Genomic DNA, 17,360 nt, shown 5'->3' on the forward strand with positions numbered 1-17,360 from the left:
GGAAGGACATCGTTTCTAGGTGTGAGCTAAGTATTCAATTTTATCTATTTCAGCCGAGACTATTTGACCTTTAAGGTGTTCACTGTTGTTCACAGAGAGTGAAGCTGGAGGAACTCTGATTCTAGGAGGGGCTTGCTCTTCTCGTAATGGCTTCATTGCAGCTCAGGTACTGATCCTTCAAAATGGATGCCTGAGTGGAGGGGAGGCAAGGGCAAGTGCTCACTAGCTAGGCCCAAACCTGGGAAAAGGCTTACCTGGGCTTGGTGAATTCTGGTCTGAATGGCTTGGGAATGCCCCTTGGGACGTGTGGATTCTCACGACCTCTTCCAAGAACAGGAGCGTTTTGATCATCTCTGCCATTTCTTCTCCTTCAGACGTCAGGGACCTTGGACCCGTTATTGGAGAAGAGAATTGAGGAACTTCCTCAAGTCCACGTTGGCACTCCGTATGTTTCTGCCTGTATCAGTGAGTTTCAATATGTCTCATGAATGTCTTTTGAGCCTGGTATCCTCTACAGCTGTCTCCACGCCAGTATTCTCCATTGTAGCAGAACATCTCTCATCCATGTGTTCGCATCTCTCCTCAATCCGTGCAGCCAGCTTATCGGCCAGCTTCTCTTCGTGTCTCCCCTAAAGTCGACTTCACCAGGACTGGGCAAGTCTGAAAGTACCTCGGAGCCTGACCAGTAAGCTGATGACAGGCAGATTTTCCACTGTCTGCCCTTTCAGGTTCTGGAAACTGACCTGTGACCTCAGGTCTTTGGGCAGCAGCAGTATCTCGAACTGACACAGCTTCCCGGACCAAAGACCTAAGCCAAGCTCCACAGAGGGCGGCAGCCCCTCCATCACACTGATCCACCCACAGAACTCTGCCCGGTTACCTAGGATCCAACAGCCACAACAAGCCTCGCGGTACACACCAACATTCCACCTGGAATCCAACCGCTAACTGCCATCCCCAATGGCTGCTGCATCTTGTCAGTGTTGGGGGAGGGGCTGCATCCGACGAGAGGTTCCTTAGATAAATGTGATTCTACCCACTAGCGTCCCATGGGCCTTTCTTCTTCCCTCTTTCCTTTTGTTCAGAGCTCTATGCACCGTACCAATGGAGGGAAGTGTGTCCCTTTTCAGTTGATGGTTTCACACGTCTTTAAACTTTCTAACAGTTCACAGTACACAGGGACCCACTAAAGGAGACTTATGTTCCTATAATATCCGTACACCCGGAATACATATGCGTCGCCTGATTTCTGCTGAAACACCCACACTCTCAGGACATGGATCCATTGGATTCATGGGGGCTGAAATTCCAAGAAATGAAACCAACCCCAATGTGCACTTTGCTGTCGGTCTCGTTTGCACTTAGTACACTTTGGCAGAGCTACTTGCCTTTGTTATAGGCTTCTTACATTTCTTCTCTACGTAGCCTAGAATATGGCATTCCTTCACCCTGTTGGAAGACACACAAGTCTACATCACGGACTAGGAATCCATTTGATTCCAAATCGGCATTAGTGTTAGGTCACGATATGCTCTTATGAATCAAAATTTACGAATATGAATGCACGCTTCTGATTTCCGAATACAAGTGTGCTGAGTACATGCAAGCCACGATACTGGGTCGATGCGTTCTGAATGACCCTTGACCTCACCTTGAGTATTTTCTTTTGAATAATCATGGTTCCCTTTGTATATGTCAGCCAACCATACCATTTTGGTGCTTGTTTGTTGGTTTGATTCTTTGTTGGTCTTCTTCTCGCTTGTTTTGCAAACACGTCAGGCCATGCATCTCTCCTTTCGCTTCAAACAGAGTCAAATAAGCTGATTCACTGAAGAGAGTGCTTCCAATCACCTATGATTTCCTGCTTCCCTCTCCCATCTTTAGGGTTTTGATGTCCTCCTTAAGGTCTTCTTCTTTCTTCTCTGCCACACATGCTCTTCTTGCATTTCCAATAATGGTTTCTTCTTTCCATTCCATCTTGCTGCTTTTCTATTCAGGGGAGTTTTCTCAACCTTTCTTATAGAAAAACTTTTGAACTGCTGAATTCTTTTAAGATTTGCCGGTCTGTAGAATTCTCTAGCTCTGCCGTTATTTGAAATGGTGTTCATGTGGCATAGGCTACCCTAGGTGGCAGCATTTGGCCATTCAGGATATGGTCTGTGTCCTGGCACTCCTCCCTGTCCTGCAATATTGCTGCCGAGATATCAGCTGAAACCCCTCTGGAGGTTTCCTTGTGACTATGTTGTTTCCTCCAGGTGCATTTTAAATCACTCGGATATTCGTGAACTTTGTTGATTTGAATCATACAGCTGCTGGTAGGTCTATTGGGATTCCACCTCCTTCGGATGCTGTGTAATTCCTGAATTCGCATAGATGATTCTTTCTTGGCTTTCAGGAAGTTTCTGTCTGATTTTTCTACAGATAAATTTTCAGACACTTTTTGTTACTTTATCTCTTGCTTTTCCATCTGGGACTCATGATTTCTATTCTTTCATGCCCTGTCTTAACCCAGGGTTCAACTGCAATGTTTTCATTTGTTTGCACTTGCTTTCCTATGTCTGCTTCTGACCGAGGTTTTTCTCTTCCCCTGTCTTCACAGTCATTCACGCGTCCCTCTGCATTATCTAGTCTGCTAAGGACTGAATTTTAGCCCTGATATTATCACAACCATTGAGTTTCCTGATATTTTTGGCTCGTGTTGAGACTTTCTCTTCCCCTTTTCTGGTATTCTGCCTTTTGTGATTCTGAGACACTGGTGTTCTTCAGTGTTTTCCTGACCTTCATTTTCAACACTTGTTCTGGATAGCGTTTTGCAGACTAGTTGTTTGAAAGCTTATCTTTTGCGCCTTCAATATCTTTGGAACTGAAAATGGTACTTCCTGTTTCTTTTACTGTTCTTCTTCATCTCTACTGGTCAGGTAATATCAGGTATCTAATGTAGACTTCTAGGGCTTTGTTAATTGAAAAATTTAGACTCTTGTCTCTACGCAATTCCATGGGATTTCTGTGAGGACAATTTCTCCTAGGCATTGATGCCATAACCTGTACCTGTGTGTGTTGTTTGGTATATCTCCAATTTCTGGTGTTGCATTAGTTGTGATGAACAACCCATTCTACTTCGATTAGCATAACTTCATTTTGATTATACTTATCTCACACTTCTGAAAGTGCACAGGACACTTCCTCTTGTGGAAATGAAGCTTCTAAAAGTTCTCAGCTCTGCATTCTGCTCTATGTCATTTTGGAGTGTTTGCAAAATAGCAAACTGAGAGTGCTCTTCTGCTTTTTATTGCCACGGGAATGTCCCAATGAAATGAGTTCTTTCCAGAGCTTCTCTGTCTACAGAAACACCAGTGGAAGCATATCTATGGATGTCACATATCAGGGCCTGCTGGAATGATCCTGCAGACCTTCCTTGTTGTCCTAGGTGCCGTACCGTGCCGGTGCCATCCAAAATGTAGCATCCGCTTTTGGGAGATAGTGCTGAAGGGAATGCTTCCTCTTCTCGCGCTGTGGACTTGGACCACTCTCCCTTGTCCTCTCATCCTTGTGGCACGGGTGCACGAAGGCAACCACAGAGTTGTTGCGCATCCTGTGACTCAAACCAAACCATAATCCCAGCCCAGGTTATGAATGTAGCATATCCTAAGGCTTTTCATTCTGATTTCAAATTCAAGACCCCCTGGATCCCTCAGACCAGATGCACGATATCTCTGATTCAGCCCCACACGTGCTCTATTGGCAAAATTCCCAATTGGTGCCTGGTCCTGCAGATGAACTGGGTGTGGCCATGGGACATATCGGTAATCGCAACCGCGCGACCAGTGTGGTTGGTTTATTATTGGTACACAGTTCGATTTGCTCTCTTGATTCGACCCACCACATCCCACAACGCACTCCAGATCCCTGAGACTCAGCGTGTGCCATCATCCGTAGCTCTATGCCTCACTGACCATTGCCTCTGCTACCTCAAATTTGGCAGCTTGGATCTTGGTCTCAGAATTAACTGTGGGGATATTTTGCGCTGGTTTCTTTGAGTTCTCTCAGCCAAGCATCTGCTGTGCACTCTTGTAAATCTCAGCACATCACCTTCAAACCCATGTCTCCTGTCCGCTTGAGAGTGTGCGTCCAAGTTAAACAGAGTTTCACCCTTGTTGCTCCATCACCAGGGGTCCGAACCTGCACTGGTTTCCATTCCCTGCTTTGCATTCTCCTGCTTCCAGGTGTCCTGAGGCCTCATCCTGTCTTTGGGAGTAACAGACCTCTCTTCGGCCAGTGTCCTATGCTAAGGGCTGGGTGAGTGGATGTTTCCATTGCTCTGTACATGGGAGCGAGTGAGTGCAGGTTGCACTTCTTCTCTGCCAACTGGGCATCGATGAATCAACACTATCCAGATACATTTCACAGAAATGTGATATTTGCTTAGCTCTTTGTTTCTATACAGCCGTGGTGGGAGGGATTGTCCGAAGACAACTATTTTGACATTGTGTTGATATCCCATTTGCAGTCTTTAAGAAGTTTAACAGAACTCATTTACATGTTTTGGGAGTTATACGAAAATGGAGTTATTTTTTGAAACACACTAAATCGACCTAGAAGCCAGACTTGTCAATTTTGGTAACATTTAGTCAGCTCTACGGAAAAGCTAGACAGATAGAATGCAAACTAGCAGTCCTAACTGTTCAAGGGGTCATGTCAGCTCTTTAAGGTTGAAGCCTCCGAAACCAACAGGAACCATGAAATAACTTTTGGAAACATGGAATAACCCCCAACCTTGGATACACTTGTGCATGTGGTGCCCTGTATCCCAATGACACCTACTGGCCAATGTTGGCATTTCAAGGGGTAACATCCCTCTCTAGGAAAATACAAGAGGAAACAAACCAAATATATACATTTAGGTTTGAATCCAAAAGCACCTAGAGGCATTCTAGCTAGGAGAATCCTGCTGCAGTTATGCTAGTCTATTGAGAACCAGGTGTTTTTCTATCAGTGTTGAGAACGCTTAATCATCCGATCCTGTAGTTTAAAGCCATTTAACGCAACCAAGTGTGCACCCCCATGATATAGTGCCCCCGGGGGCTTGACTCAAGTGAAAGACCATCCACATAAGCTGTGTCTTTAATGTCATTGGCGACTTTTACAGTTCAGTTCACTTTCTGACTTGTACTATTTACCTTCACTGTCTTGAAAAACTGAAGCCTAATACAGATTCATGTTCAGTCAAAGATTCCCCTCACTTACCACACTCCCTTCACCCCAGGGAAGACATAAACACAACATTTGCTGAATCTAGCGGAAGGACATCGTTTCTAGGTGTGAGCTAAGTATTCAATTTTATCTATTTCAGCCGAGACTATTTGACCTTTAAGGTGTTCACTGTTGTTCACAGAGAGTGAAGCTGGAGGAACTCTGATTCTAGGAGGGGCTTGCTCTTCTCGTAATGGCTTCATTGCAGCTCAGGTACTGATCCTTCAAAATGGATGCCTGAGTGGAGGGGAGGCAAGGGCAAGTGCTCACTAGCTAGGCCCAAACCTGGGAAAAGGCTTACCTGGGCTTGGTGAATTCTGGTCTGAATGGCTTGGGAATGCCCCTTGGGACGTGTGGATTCTCACGACCTCTTCCAAGAACAGGAGCGTTTTGATCATCTCTGCCATTTCTTCTCCTTCAGACGTCAGGGACCTTGGACCCGTTATTGGAGAAGAGAATTGAGGAACTTCCTCAAGTCCACGTTGGCACTCCGTATGTTTCTGCCTGTATCAGTGAGTTTCAATATGTCTCATGAATGTCTTTTGAGCCTGGTATCCTCTACAGCTGTCTCCACGCCAGTATTCTCCATTGTAGCAGAACATCTCTCATCCATGTGTTCGCATCTCTCCTCAATCCGTGCAGCCAGCTTATCGGCCAGCTTCTCTTCGTGTCTCCCCTAAAGTCGACTTCACCAGGACTGGGCAAGTCTGAAAGTACCTCGGAGCCTGACCAGTAAGCTGATGACAGGCAGATTTTCCACTGTCTGCCCTTTCAGGTTCTGGAAACTGACCTGTGACCTCAGGTCTTTGGGCAGCAGCAGTATCTCGAACTGACACAGCTTCCCGGACCAAAGACCTAAGCCAAGCTCCACAGAGGGCGGCAGCCCCTCCATCACACTGATCCACCCACAGAACTCTGCCCGGTTACCTAGGATCCAACAGCCACAACAAGCCTCGCGGTACACACCAACATTCCACCTGGAATCCAACCGCTAACTGCCATCCCCAATGGCTGCTGCATCTTGTCAGTGTTGGGGGAGGGGCTGCATCCGACGAGAGGTTCCTTAGATAAATGTGATTCTACCCACTAGCGTCCCATGGGCCTTTCTTCTTCCCTCTTTCCTTTTGTTCAGAGCTCTATGCACCGTACCAATGGAGGGAAGTGTGTCCCTTTTCAGTTGATGGTTTCACACGTCTTTAAACTTTCTAACAGTTCACAGTACACAGGGACCCACTAAAGGAGACTTATGTTCCTATAATATCCGTACACCCGGAATACATATGCGTCGCCTGATTTCTGCTGAAACACCCACACTCTCAGGACATGGATCCATTGGATTCATGGGGGCTGAAATTCCAAGAAATGAAACCAACCCCAATGTGCACTTTGCTGTCGGTCTCGTTTGCACTTAGTACACTTTGGCAGAGCTACTTGCCTTTGTTATAGGCTTCTTACATTTCTTCTCTACGTAGCCTAGAATATGGCATTCCTTCATCCTGTTGGAAGACATACAAGTCTACATCACGGACTAGGAATCCATTTGATTCCAAATCGGCATTAGTGTTAGGTCACGATATGCTCTTATGAATCAAAATTTACGAATATGAATGCACGCTTCTGATTTCCGAATACAAGTGTGCTGAGTACATGCAAGCCACGATACTGGGTCGATGCGTTCTGAATGACCCTTGACCTCACCTTGAGTATTTTCTTTTGAATAATCATGGTTCCCTTTGTATATGTCAGCCAACCATACCATTTTGGTGCTTGTTTGTTGGTTTGATTCTTTGTTGGTCTTCTTCTCGCTTGTTTTGCAAACACGTCAGGCCATGCATCTCTCCTTTCGCTTCAAACAGTCAAATAAGCTGATTCACTTAAGAGAGTGCTTCCAATCACCTATGATTTCCTGCTTCCCTCTCCCATCTTTAGGGTTTTGATGTCCTCCTTAAGGTCTTCTTCTTTCTTCTCTGCCACACATGCTCTTCTTGCATTTCCAATAATGGTTTCTTCTTTCCATTCCATCTTGCTGCTTTTCTATTCAGGGGAGTTTTCTCAACCTTTCTTTTAGAAAAACTTTTGAACTGCTGAATTCTTTTAAGATTTGCCGGTCTGTAGAATTCTCTAGCTCTGCCGTTATTTGAAATGGTGTTCATGTGGCATAGGCTACCCTAGGTGGCAGCATTTGGCCATTCAGGATATGGTCTGTGTCCTGGCACTCCTCCCTGTCCTGCAATATTGCTGCCGAGATATCAGCTGAAACCCCTCTGGAGGTTTCCTTGTGACTATGTTGTTTCCTCCAGGTGCATTTTAAATCACTCGGATATTCGTGAACTTTGTTGATTTGAATCATACAGCTGCTGGTAGGTCTATTGGGATTCCACCTCCTTCGGATGCTGTGTAATTCCTGAATTCGCATAGATGATTCTTTCTTGGCTTTCAGCAAGTTTCAGTCTGATTTTTCTACAGATAAATTTTCAGACACTTTTTGTTACTTTATCTCTTGCTTTTCCATCTGGGACTCATGATTTCTATTCTTTCATGCCCTGTCTTAACCCAGGGTTCAACTGCAATGTTTTCATTTGTTTGCACTTGCTTTCCTATGTCTGCTTCTGACCGAGGTTTTTCTCTTCCCCTGTCTTCACAGTCATTCACGCGTCCCTCTGCATTATCTAGTCTGCTAAGGACTGAATTTTAGCCCTGATATTATCACAACCATTGAGTTTCCTGATATTTTTGGCTCGTGTTGAGACTTTCTCTTCCCCTTTTCTGGTATTCTGCCTTTTGTGATTCTGAGACACTGGTGTTCTTCAGTGTTTTCCTGACCTTCATTTTCAACACTTGTTCTGGATAGCGTTTTGCAGACTAGTTGTTTGAAAGCTTATCTTTTGCGCCTTCAATATCTTTGGAACTGAAAATGGTACTTCCTGTTTCTTTTACTGTTCTTCTTCATCTCTACTGGTCAGGTAATATCAGGTATCTAATGTAGACTTCTAGGGCTTTGTTAATTGAAAAATTTAGACTCTTGTCTCTACGCAATTCCATGGGATTTCTGTGAGGACAATTTCTCCTAGGCATTGATGCCATAACCTGTACCTGTGTGTGTTGTTTGGTATATCTCCAATTTCTGGTGTTGCATTAGTTGTGATGAACAACCCATTCTACTTCGATTAGCATAACTTCATTTTGATTATACTTATCTCACACTTCTGAAAGTGCACAGGACACTTCCTCTTGTGGAAATGAAGCTTCTAAAAGTTCTCAGCTCTGCATTCTGCTCTATGTCATTTTGGAGTGTTTGCAAAATAGCAAACTGAGAGTGCTCTTCTGCTTTTTATTGCCACGGGAATGTCCCAATGAAATGAGTTCTTTCCAGAGCTTCTCTGTCTACAGAAACACCAGTGGAAGCATATCTATGGATGTCACATATCAGGGCCTGCTGGAATGATCCTGCAGACCTTCCTTGTTGTCCTAGGTGCCGTACCGTGCCGGTGCCATCCAAAATGTAGCATCCGCTTTTGGGAGATAGTGCTGAAGGGAATGCTTCCTCTTCTCGCGCTGTGGACTTGGACCACTCTCCCTTGTCCTCTCATCCTTGTGGCACGGGTGCACGAAGGCAACCACAGAGTTGTTGCGCATCCTGTGACTCAAACCAAACCATAATCCCAGCCCAGGTTATGAATGTAGCATATCCTAAGGCTTTTCATTCTGATTTCAAATTCAAGACCCCCTGGATCCCTCAGACCAGATGCACGATATCTCTGATTCAGCCCCACACGTGCTCTATTGGCAAAATTCCCAATTGGTGCCTGGTCCTGCAGATGAACTGGGTGTGGCCATGGGACATATCGGTAATCGCAACCGCGCGACCAGTGTGGTTGGTTTATTATTGGTACACAGTTCGATTTGCTCTCTTGATTCGACCCACCACATCCCACAACGCACTCCAGATCCCTGAGACTCAGCGTGTGCCATCATCCGTAGCTCTATGCCTCACTGACCATTGCCTCTGCTACCTCAAATTTGGCAGCTTGGATCTTGGTCTCAGAATTAACTGTGGGGATATTTTGCGCTGGTTTCTTTGAGTTCTCTCAGCCAAGCATCTGCTGTGCACTCTTGTAAATCTCAGCACATCACCTTCAAACCCATGTCTCCTGTCCGCTTGAGAGTGTGCGTCCAAGTTAAACAGAGTTTCACCCTTGTTGCTCCATCACCAGGGGTCCGAACCTGCACTGGTTTCCATTCCCTGCTTTGCATTCTCCTGCTTCCAGGTGTCCTGAGGCCTCATCCTGTCTTTGGGAGTAACAGACCTCTCTTCGGCCAGTGTCCTATGCTAAGGGCTGGGTGAGTGGATGTTTCCATTGCTCTGTACATGGGAGCGAGTGAGTGCAGGTTGCACTTCTTCTCTGCCAACTGGGCATCGATGAATCAACACTATCCAGATACATTTCACAGAAATGTGATATTTGCTTAGCTCTTTGTTTCTATACAGCCGTGGTGGGAGGGATTGTCCGAAGACAACTATTTTGACATTGTGTTGATATCCCATTTGCAGTCTTTAAGAAGTTTAACAGAACTCATTTACATGTTTTGGGAGTTATACGAAAATGGAGTTATTTTTTGAAACACACTAAATCGACCTAGAAGCCAGACTTGTCAATTTTGGTAACATTTAGTCAGCTCTACGGAAAAGCTAGACAGATAGAATGCAAACTAGCAGTCCTAACTGTTCAAGGGGTCATGTCAGCTCTTTAAGGTTGAAGCCTCCGAAACCAACAGGAACCATGAAATAACTTTTGGAAACATGGAATAACCCCCAACCTTGGATACACTTGTGCATGTGGTGCCCTGTATCCCAATGACACCTACTGGCCAATGTTGGCATTTCAAGGGGTAACATCCCTCTCTAGGAAAATACAAGAGGAAACAAACCAAATATATACATTTAGGTTTGAATCCAAAAGCACCTAGAGGCATTCTAGCTAGGAGAATCCTGCTGCAGTTATGCTAGTCTATTGAGAACCAGGTGTTTTTCTATCAGTGTTGAGAACGCTTAATCATCCGATCCTGTAGTTTAAAGCCATTTAACGCAACCAAGTCTGCAACCCCATGATATAGTGCCCCCGGGGGCTTGACTCAAGTGAAAGACCATCCACATAAGCTGTGTCTTTAATGTCATTGGCGACTTTTACAGTTCAGTTCACTTTCTGACTTGTACTATTTACCTTCACTGTCTTGAAAAACTGAAGCCTAATACAGATTCATGTTCAGTCAAAGATTCCCCTCACTTACCACACTCCCTTCACCCCAGGGAAGACATAAACACAACATTTGCTGAATCTAGCGGAAGGACATCGTTTCTAGGTGTGAGCTAAGTATTCAATTTTATCTATTTCAGCCGAGACTATTTGACCTTTAAGGTGTTCACTGTTGTTCACAGAGAGTGAAGCTGGAGGAACTCTGATTCTAGGAGGGGCTTGCTCTTCTCGTAATGGCTTCATTGCAGCTCAGGTACTGATCCTTCAAAATGGATGCCTGAGTGGAGGGGAGGCAAGGGCAAGTGCTCACTAGCTAGGCCCAAACCTGGGAAAAGGCTTACCTGGGCTTGGTGAATTCTGGTCTGAATGGCTTGGGAATGCCCCTTGGGACGTGTGGATTCTCACGACCTCTTCCAAGAACAGGAGCGTTTTGATCATCTCTGCCATTTCTTCTCCTTCAGACGTCAGGGACCTTGGACCCGTTATTGGAGAAGAGAATTGAGGAACTTCCTCAAGTCCACGTTGGCACTCCGTATGTTTCTGCCTGTATCAGTGAGTTTCAATATGTCTCATGAATGTCTTTTGAGCCTGGTATCCTCTACAGCTGTCTCCACGCCAGTATTCTCCATTGTAGCAGAACATCTCTCATCCATGTGTTCGCATCTCTCCTCAATCCGTGCAGCCAGCTTATCGGCCAGCTTCTCTTCGTGTCTCCCCTAAAGTCGACTTCACCAGGACTGGGCAAGTCTGAAAGTACCTCGGAGCCTGACCAGTAAGTTGATGACAGGCAGATCTTCCACTGTCTGCCCTTTCAGGTTCTGGAATCTGACATGTGACCTCAGGTCTTTGGGCAGGAGCAGTATCTCGAACTGACACAGCTTCCCGGACCAAAGACCTAAGCCAAGCTCCACAGAGGGCGGCAGCCCCTCCATCACACTGATCCACCCACAGAACTCTGCCCGGTTACCTAGGATCCAACAGCCACAACAAGCCTCGCGGTAAACACCAACATTCCACCTGGAATCCAACCGCTAACTGCCATCCCCAATGGCTGCTGCATCTTGTCAGTGTTGGGGGAGGGGCTGCATCCGACGAGAGGTTCCTAAGGTAAATGTGATTCTACCCACTAGCGTCCCATGGGCCTTTCTTCTTCCCTCTTTCCTTTTGTTCAGAGCTCTATGCACCGTACCAATGGAGGGAAGTGTGTCCCTTTTCAGTTGATGGTTTCACACGTCTTTAAACTTTCTAACAGTTCACAGAACACAGGGACCCACTAAAGGAGACTTATGTTCCTATAATATCCGTACACCCGGAATACATATGCGTCGCCTGATTTCTGCTGAAACACCCACACTCTCAGGACATGGATCCATTGGATTCATGGGGGCTGAAATTCCAAGAAATGAAACCAACCCCAATGTGCACTTTGCTGTCGGTCTCGTTTGCACTTAGTACACTTTGGCAGAGCTACTTGCCTTTGTTATAGGCTTCTTACATTTCTTCTCTACGTAGCCTAGAATATGGCATTCCTTCATCCTGTTGGAAGACATACAAGTCTACATCACGGACTAGGAATCCATTTGATTCCAAATCGGCATTAGTGTTAGGTCACGATATGCTCTTATGAATCAAAATTTACGAATATGAATGCACGCTTCTGATTTCCGAATACAAGTGTGCTGAGTACATGCAAGCCACGATACTGGGTCGATGCGTTCTGAATGACCCTTGACCTCACCTTGAGTATTTTCTTTTGAATAATCATGGTTCCCTTTGTATATGTCAGCCAACCATACCATTTTGGTGCTTGTTTGTTGGTTTGATTCTTTGTTGGTCTTCTTCTCGCTTGTTTTGCAAACACGTCAGGCCATGCATCTCTCCTTTCGCTTCAAACAGAGTCAAATAAGCTGATTCACTTAAGAGAGTGCTTCCAATCACCTATGATTTCCTGCTTCCCTCTCCCATCTTTAGGGTTTTGATGTCCTCCTTAAGGTCTTCTTCTTTCTTCTCTGCCACACATGCTCTTCTTGCATTTCCAATAATGGTTTCTTCTTTCCATTCCATCTTGCTGCTTTTCTATTCAGGGGAGTTTTCTCAACCTTTCTTATAGAAAAACTTTTGAACTGCTGAATTCTTTTAAGATTTGCCGGTCTGTAGAATTCTCTAGCTCTGCCGTTATTTGAAATGGTGTTCATGTGGCATAGGCTACCCTAGGTGGCAGCATTTGGCCATTCAGGATATGGTCTGTGTCCTGGCACTCCTCCCTGTCCTGCAATATTGCTGCCGAGATATCAGCTGAAACCCCTCTGGAGGTTTCCTTGTGACTATGTTGTTTCCTCCAGGTGCATTTTAAATCACTCGGATATTCGTGAACTTTGTTGATTTGAATCATACAGCTGCTGGTAGGTCTATTGGGATTCCACCTCCTTCGGATGCTGTGTAATTCCTGAATTCGCATAGATGATTCTTTCTTGGCTTTCAGCAAGTTTCAGTCTGATTTTTCTACAGATAAATTTTCAGACACTTTTTGTTACTTTATCTCTTGCTTTTCCATCTGGGACTCATGATTTCTATTCTTTCATGCCCTGTCTTAACCCAGGGTTCAACTGCAATGTTTTCATTTGTTTGCACTTGCTTTCCTATGTCTGCTTCTGACCGAGGTTTTTCTCTTCCCCTGTCTTCACAGTCATTCACGCGTCCCTCTGCATTATCTAGTCTGCTAAGGACTGAATTTTAGCCCTGATATTATCACAACCATTGAGTTTCCTGATATTTTTGGCTCGTGTTGAGACTTTCTCTTCCCCTTTTCTGGTATTCTGCCTTTTGTGATTCTGAGACACTGGTGTTCTTCAGTGTTTTCCTGACCTTCATTTTCAACACTTGTTCTGGATAGCGTTTTGCAGACTAGTTGTTTGAAAGCTTATCTTTTGCGCCTTCAATATCTTTGGAACTGAAAATGGTACTTCCTGTTTCTTTTACTGTTCTTCTTCATCTCTACTGGTCAGGTAATATCAGGTATCTAATGTAGACTTCTAGGGCTTTGTTAATTGAAAAATTTAGACTCTTGTCTCTACGCAATTCCATGGGATTTCTGTGAGGACAATTTCTCCTAGGCATTGATGCCATAACCTGTACCTGTGTGTGTTGTTTGGTATATCTCCAATTTCTGGTGTTGCATTAGTTGTGATGAACAACCCATTCTACTTCGATTAGCATAACTTCATTTTGATTATACTTATCTCACACTTCTGAAAGTGCACAGGACACTTCCTCTTGTGGAAATGAAGCTTCTAAAAGTTCTCAGCTCTGCATTCTGCTCTATGTCATTTTGGAGTGTTTGCAAAATAGCAAACTGAGAGTGCTCTTCTGCTTTTTATTGCCACGGGAATGTCCCAATGAAATGAGTTCTTTCCAGAGCTTCTCTGTCTACAGAAACACCAGTGGAAGCATATCTATGGATGTCACATATCAGGGCCTGCTGGAATGATCCTGCAGACCTTCCTTGTTGTCCTAGGTGCCGTACCGTGCCGGTGCCATCCAAAATGTAGCATCCGCTTTTGGGAGATAGTGCTGAAGGGAATGCTTCCTCTTCTCGCGCTGTGGACTTGGACCACTCTCCCTTGTCCTCTCATCCTTGTGGCACGGGTGCACGAAGGCAACCACAGAGTTGTTGCGCATCCTGTGACTCAAACCAAACCATAATCCCAGCCCAGGTTATGAATGTAGCATATCCTAAGGCTTTTCATTCTGATTTCAAATTCAAGACCCCCTGGATCCCTCAGACCAGATGCACGATATCTCTGATTCAGCCCCACACGTGCTCTATTGGCAAAATTCCCAATTGGTGCCTGGTCCTGCAGATGAACTGGGTGTGGCCATGGGACATATCGGTAATCGCAACCGCGCGACCAGTGTGGTTGGTTTATTATTGGTACACAGTTCGATTTGCTCTCTTGATTCGACCCACCACATCCCACAACGCACTCCAGATCCCTGAGACTCAGCGTGTGCCATCATCCGTAGCTCTATGCCTCACTGACCATTGCCTCTGCTACCTCAAATTTGGCAGCTTGGATCTTGGTCTCAGAATTAACTGTGGGGATATTTTGCGCTGGTTTCTTTGAGTTCTCTCAGCCAAGCATCTGCTGTGCACTCTTGTAAATCTCAGCACATCACCTTCAAACCCATGTCTCCTGTCCGCTTGAGAGTGTGCGTCCAAGTTAAACAGAGTTTCACCCTTGTTGCTCCATCACCAGGGGTCCGAACCTGCACTGGTTTCCATTCCCTGCTTTGCATTCTCCTGCTTCCAGGTGTCCTGAGGCCTCATCCTGTCTTTGGGAGTAACAGACCTCTCTTCGGCCAGTGTCCTATGCTAAGGGCTGGGTGAGTGGATGTTTCCATTGCTCTGTACATGGGAGCGAGTGAGTGCAGGTTGCACTTCTTCTCTGCCAACTGGGCATCGATGAATCAACACTATCCAGATACATTTCACAGAAATGTGATATTTGCTTAGCTCTTTGTTTCTATACAGCCGTGGTGGGAGGGATTGTCCGAAGACAACTATTTTGACATTGTGTTGATATCCCATTTGCAGTCTTTAAGAAGTTTAACAGAACTCATTTACATGTTTTGGGAGTTATACGAAAATGGAGTTATTTTTTGAAACACACTAAATCGACCTAGAAGCCAGACTTGTCAATTTTGGTAACATTTAGTCAGCTCTACGGAAAAGCTAGACAGATAGAATGCAAACTAGCAGTCCTAACTGTTCAAGGGGTCATGTCAGCTCTTTAAGGTTGAAGCCTCCGAAACCAACAGGAACCATGAAATAACTTTTGGAAACATGGAATAACCCCCAACCTTGGATACACTTGTGCATGTGGTGCCCTGTATCCCAATGACACCTACTGGCCAATGTTGGCATTTCAAGGGGTAACATCCCTCTCTAGGAAAATACAAGAGGAAACAAACCAAATATATACATTTAGGTTTGAATCCAAAAGCACCTAGAGGCATTCTAGCTAGGAGAATCCTGCTGCAGTTATGCTAGTCTATTGAGAACCAGGTGTTTTTCTATCAGTGTTGAGAACGCTTAATCATCCGATCCTGTAGTTTAAAGCCATTTAACGCAACCAAGTGTGCACCCCCATGATATAGTGCCCCCGGGGGCTTGACTCAAGTGAAAGACCATCCACATAAGCTGTGTCTTTAATGTCATTGGCGACTTTTACAGTTCAGTTCACTTTCTGACTTGTACTATTTACCTTCACTGTCTTGAAAAACTGAAGCCTAATACAGATTCATGTTCAGTCAAAGATTCCCCTCACTTACCACACTCCCTTCACCCCAGGGAAGACATAAACACAACATTTGCTGAATCTAGCGGAAGGACATCGTTTCTAGGTGTGAGCTAAGTATTCAATTTTATCTATTTCAGCCGAGACTATTTGACCTTTAAGGTGTTCACTGTTGTTCACAGAGAGTGAAGCTGGAGGAACTCTGATTCTAGGAGGGGCTTGCTCTTCTCGTAATGGCTTCATTGCAGCTCAGGTACTGATCCTTCAAAATGGATGCCTGAGTGGAGGGGAGGCAAGGGCAAGTGCTCACTAGCTAGGCCCAAACCTGGGAAAAGGCTTACCTGGGCTTGGTGAATTCTGGTCTGAATGGCTTGGGAATGCCCCTTGGGACGTGTGGATTCTCACGACCTCTTCCAAGAACAGGAGCGTTTTGATCATCTCTGCCATTTCTTCTCCTTCAGACGTCAGGGACCTTGGACCCGTTATTGGAGAAGAGAATTGAGGAACTTCCTCAAGTCCACGTTGGCACTCCGTATGTTTCTGCCTGTATCAGTGAGTTTCAATATGTCTCATGAATGTCTTTTGAGCCTGGTATCCTCTACAGCTGTCTCCACGCCAGTATTCTCCATTGTAGCAGAACATCTCTCATCCATGTGTTCGCATCTCTCCTCAATCCGTGCAGCCAGCTTATCGGCCAGCTTCTCTTCGTGTCTCCCCTAAAGTCGACTTCACCAGGACTGGGCAAGTCTGAAAGTACCTCGGAGCCTGACCAGTAAGCTGATGACAGGCAGATTTTCCACTGTCTGCCCTTTCAGGTTCTGGAAACTGACCTGTGACCTCAGGTCTTTGGGCAGCAGCAGTATCTCGAACTGACACAGCTTCCCGGACCAAAGACCTAAGCCAAGCTCCACAGAGGGCGGCAGCCCCTCCATCACACTGATCCACCCACAGAACTCTGCCCGGTTACCTAGGATCCAACAGCCACAACAAGCCTCGCGGTACACACCAACATTCCACCTGGAATCCAACCGCTAACTGCCATCCCCAATGGCTGCTGCATCTTGTCAGTGTTGGGGGAGGGGCTGCATCCGACGAGAGGTTCCTTAGATAAATGTGATTCTACCCACTAGCGTCCCATGGGCCTTTCTTCTTCCCTCTTTCCTTTTGTTCAGAGCTCTATGCACCGTACCAATGGAGGGAAGTGTGTCCCTTTTCAGTTGATGGTTTCACACGTCTTTAAACTTTCTAACAGTTCACAGTACACAGGGACCCACTAAAGGAGACTTATGTTCCTATAATATCCGTACACCCGGAATACATATGCGTCGCCTGATTTCTGCTGAAACACCCACACTCTCAGGACATGGATCCATTGGATTCATGGGGGCTGAAATTCCAAGAAATGAAACCAACCCCAATGTGCACTTTGCTGTCGGTCTCGTTTGCACTTAGTACACTTTGGCAGAGCTACTTGCCTTTGTTATAGGCTTCTTACATTTCTTCTCTACGTAGCCTAGAATATGGCATTCCTTCATCCTGTTGGAAGACATACAAGTCT

General features: G+C 45.4%; 1 long non-coding RNA gene across 2 annotated transcripts; it reads left to right on the plus strand.

Annotated features, from left to right (window-relative positions):
• The first annotated feature begins 11,439 nt into the window (after positions 1-11,439).
• Positions 11,440-16,649, plus strand: LOC140693240 (uncharacterized). 2 transcript variants are annotated; one of them, XR_012068965.1, is made up of 4 exons: positions 11,440-11,612; positions 15,985-16,055; positions 16,264-16,334; positions 16,485-16,649. It is a non-coding gene; the product is annotated as an uncharacterized lncRNA (long non-coding RNA). The 2 variants fall into 2 exon arrangements; XR_012068964.1 differs by lacking the exon at positions 16,485-16,649 and having other exon boundaries at positions 16,264-16,395.
• The last annotated feature ends 711 nt before the right edge of the window (positions 16,650-17,360 follow it).

The sequence above is a fragment of the Vicugna pacos genome, unplaced genomic scaffold, assembly GCF_048564905.1.
Source record: "Vicugna pacos unplaced genomic scaffold, VicPac4 scaffold_19, whole genome shotgun sequence".
In the NCBI taxonomy this organism is placed as follows: Eukaryota; Metazoa; Chordata; class Mammalia; order Artiodactyla; family Camelidae; genus Vicugna; species Vicugna pacos.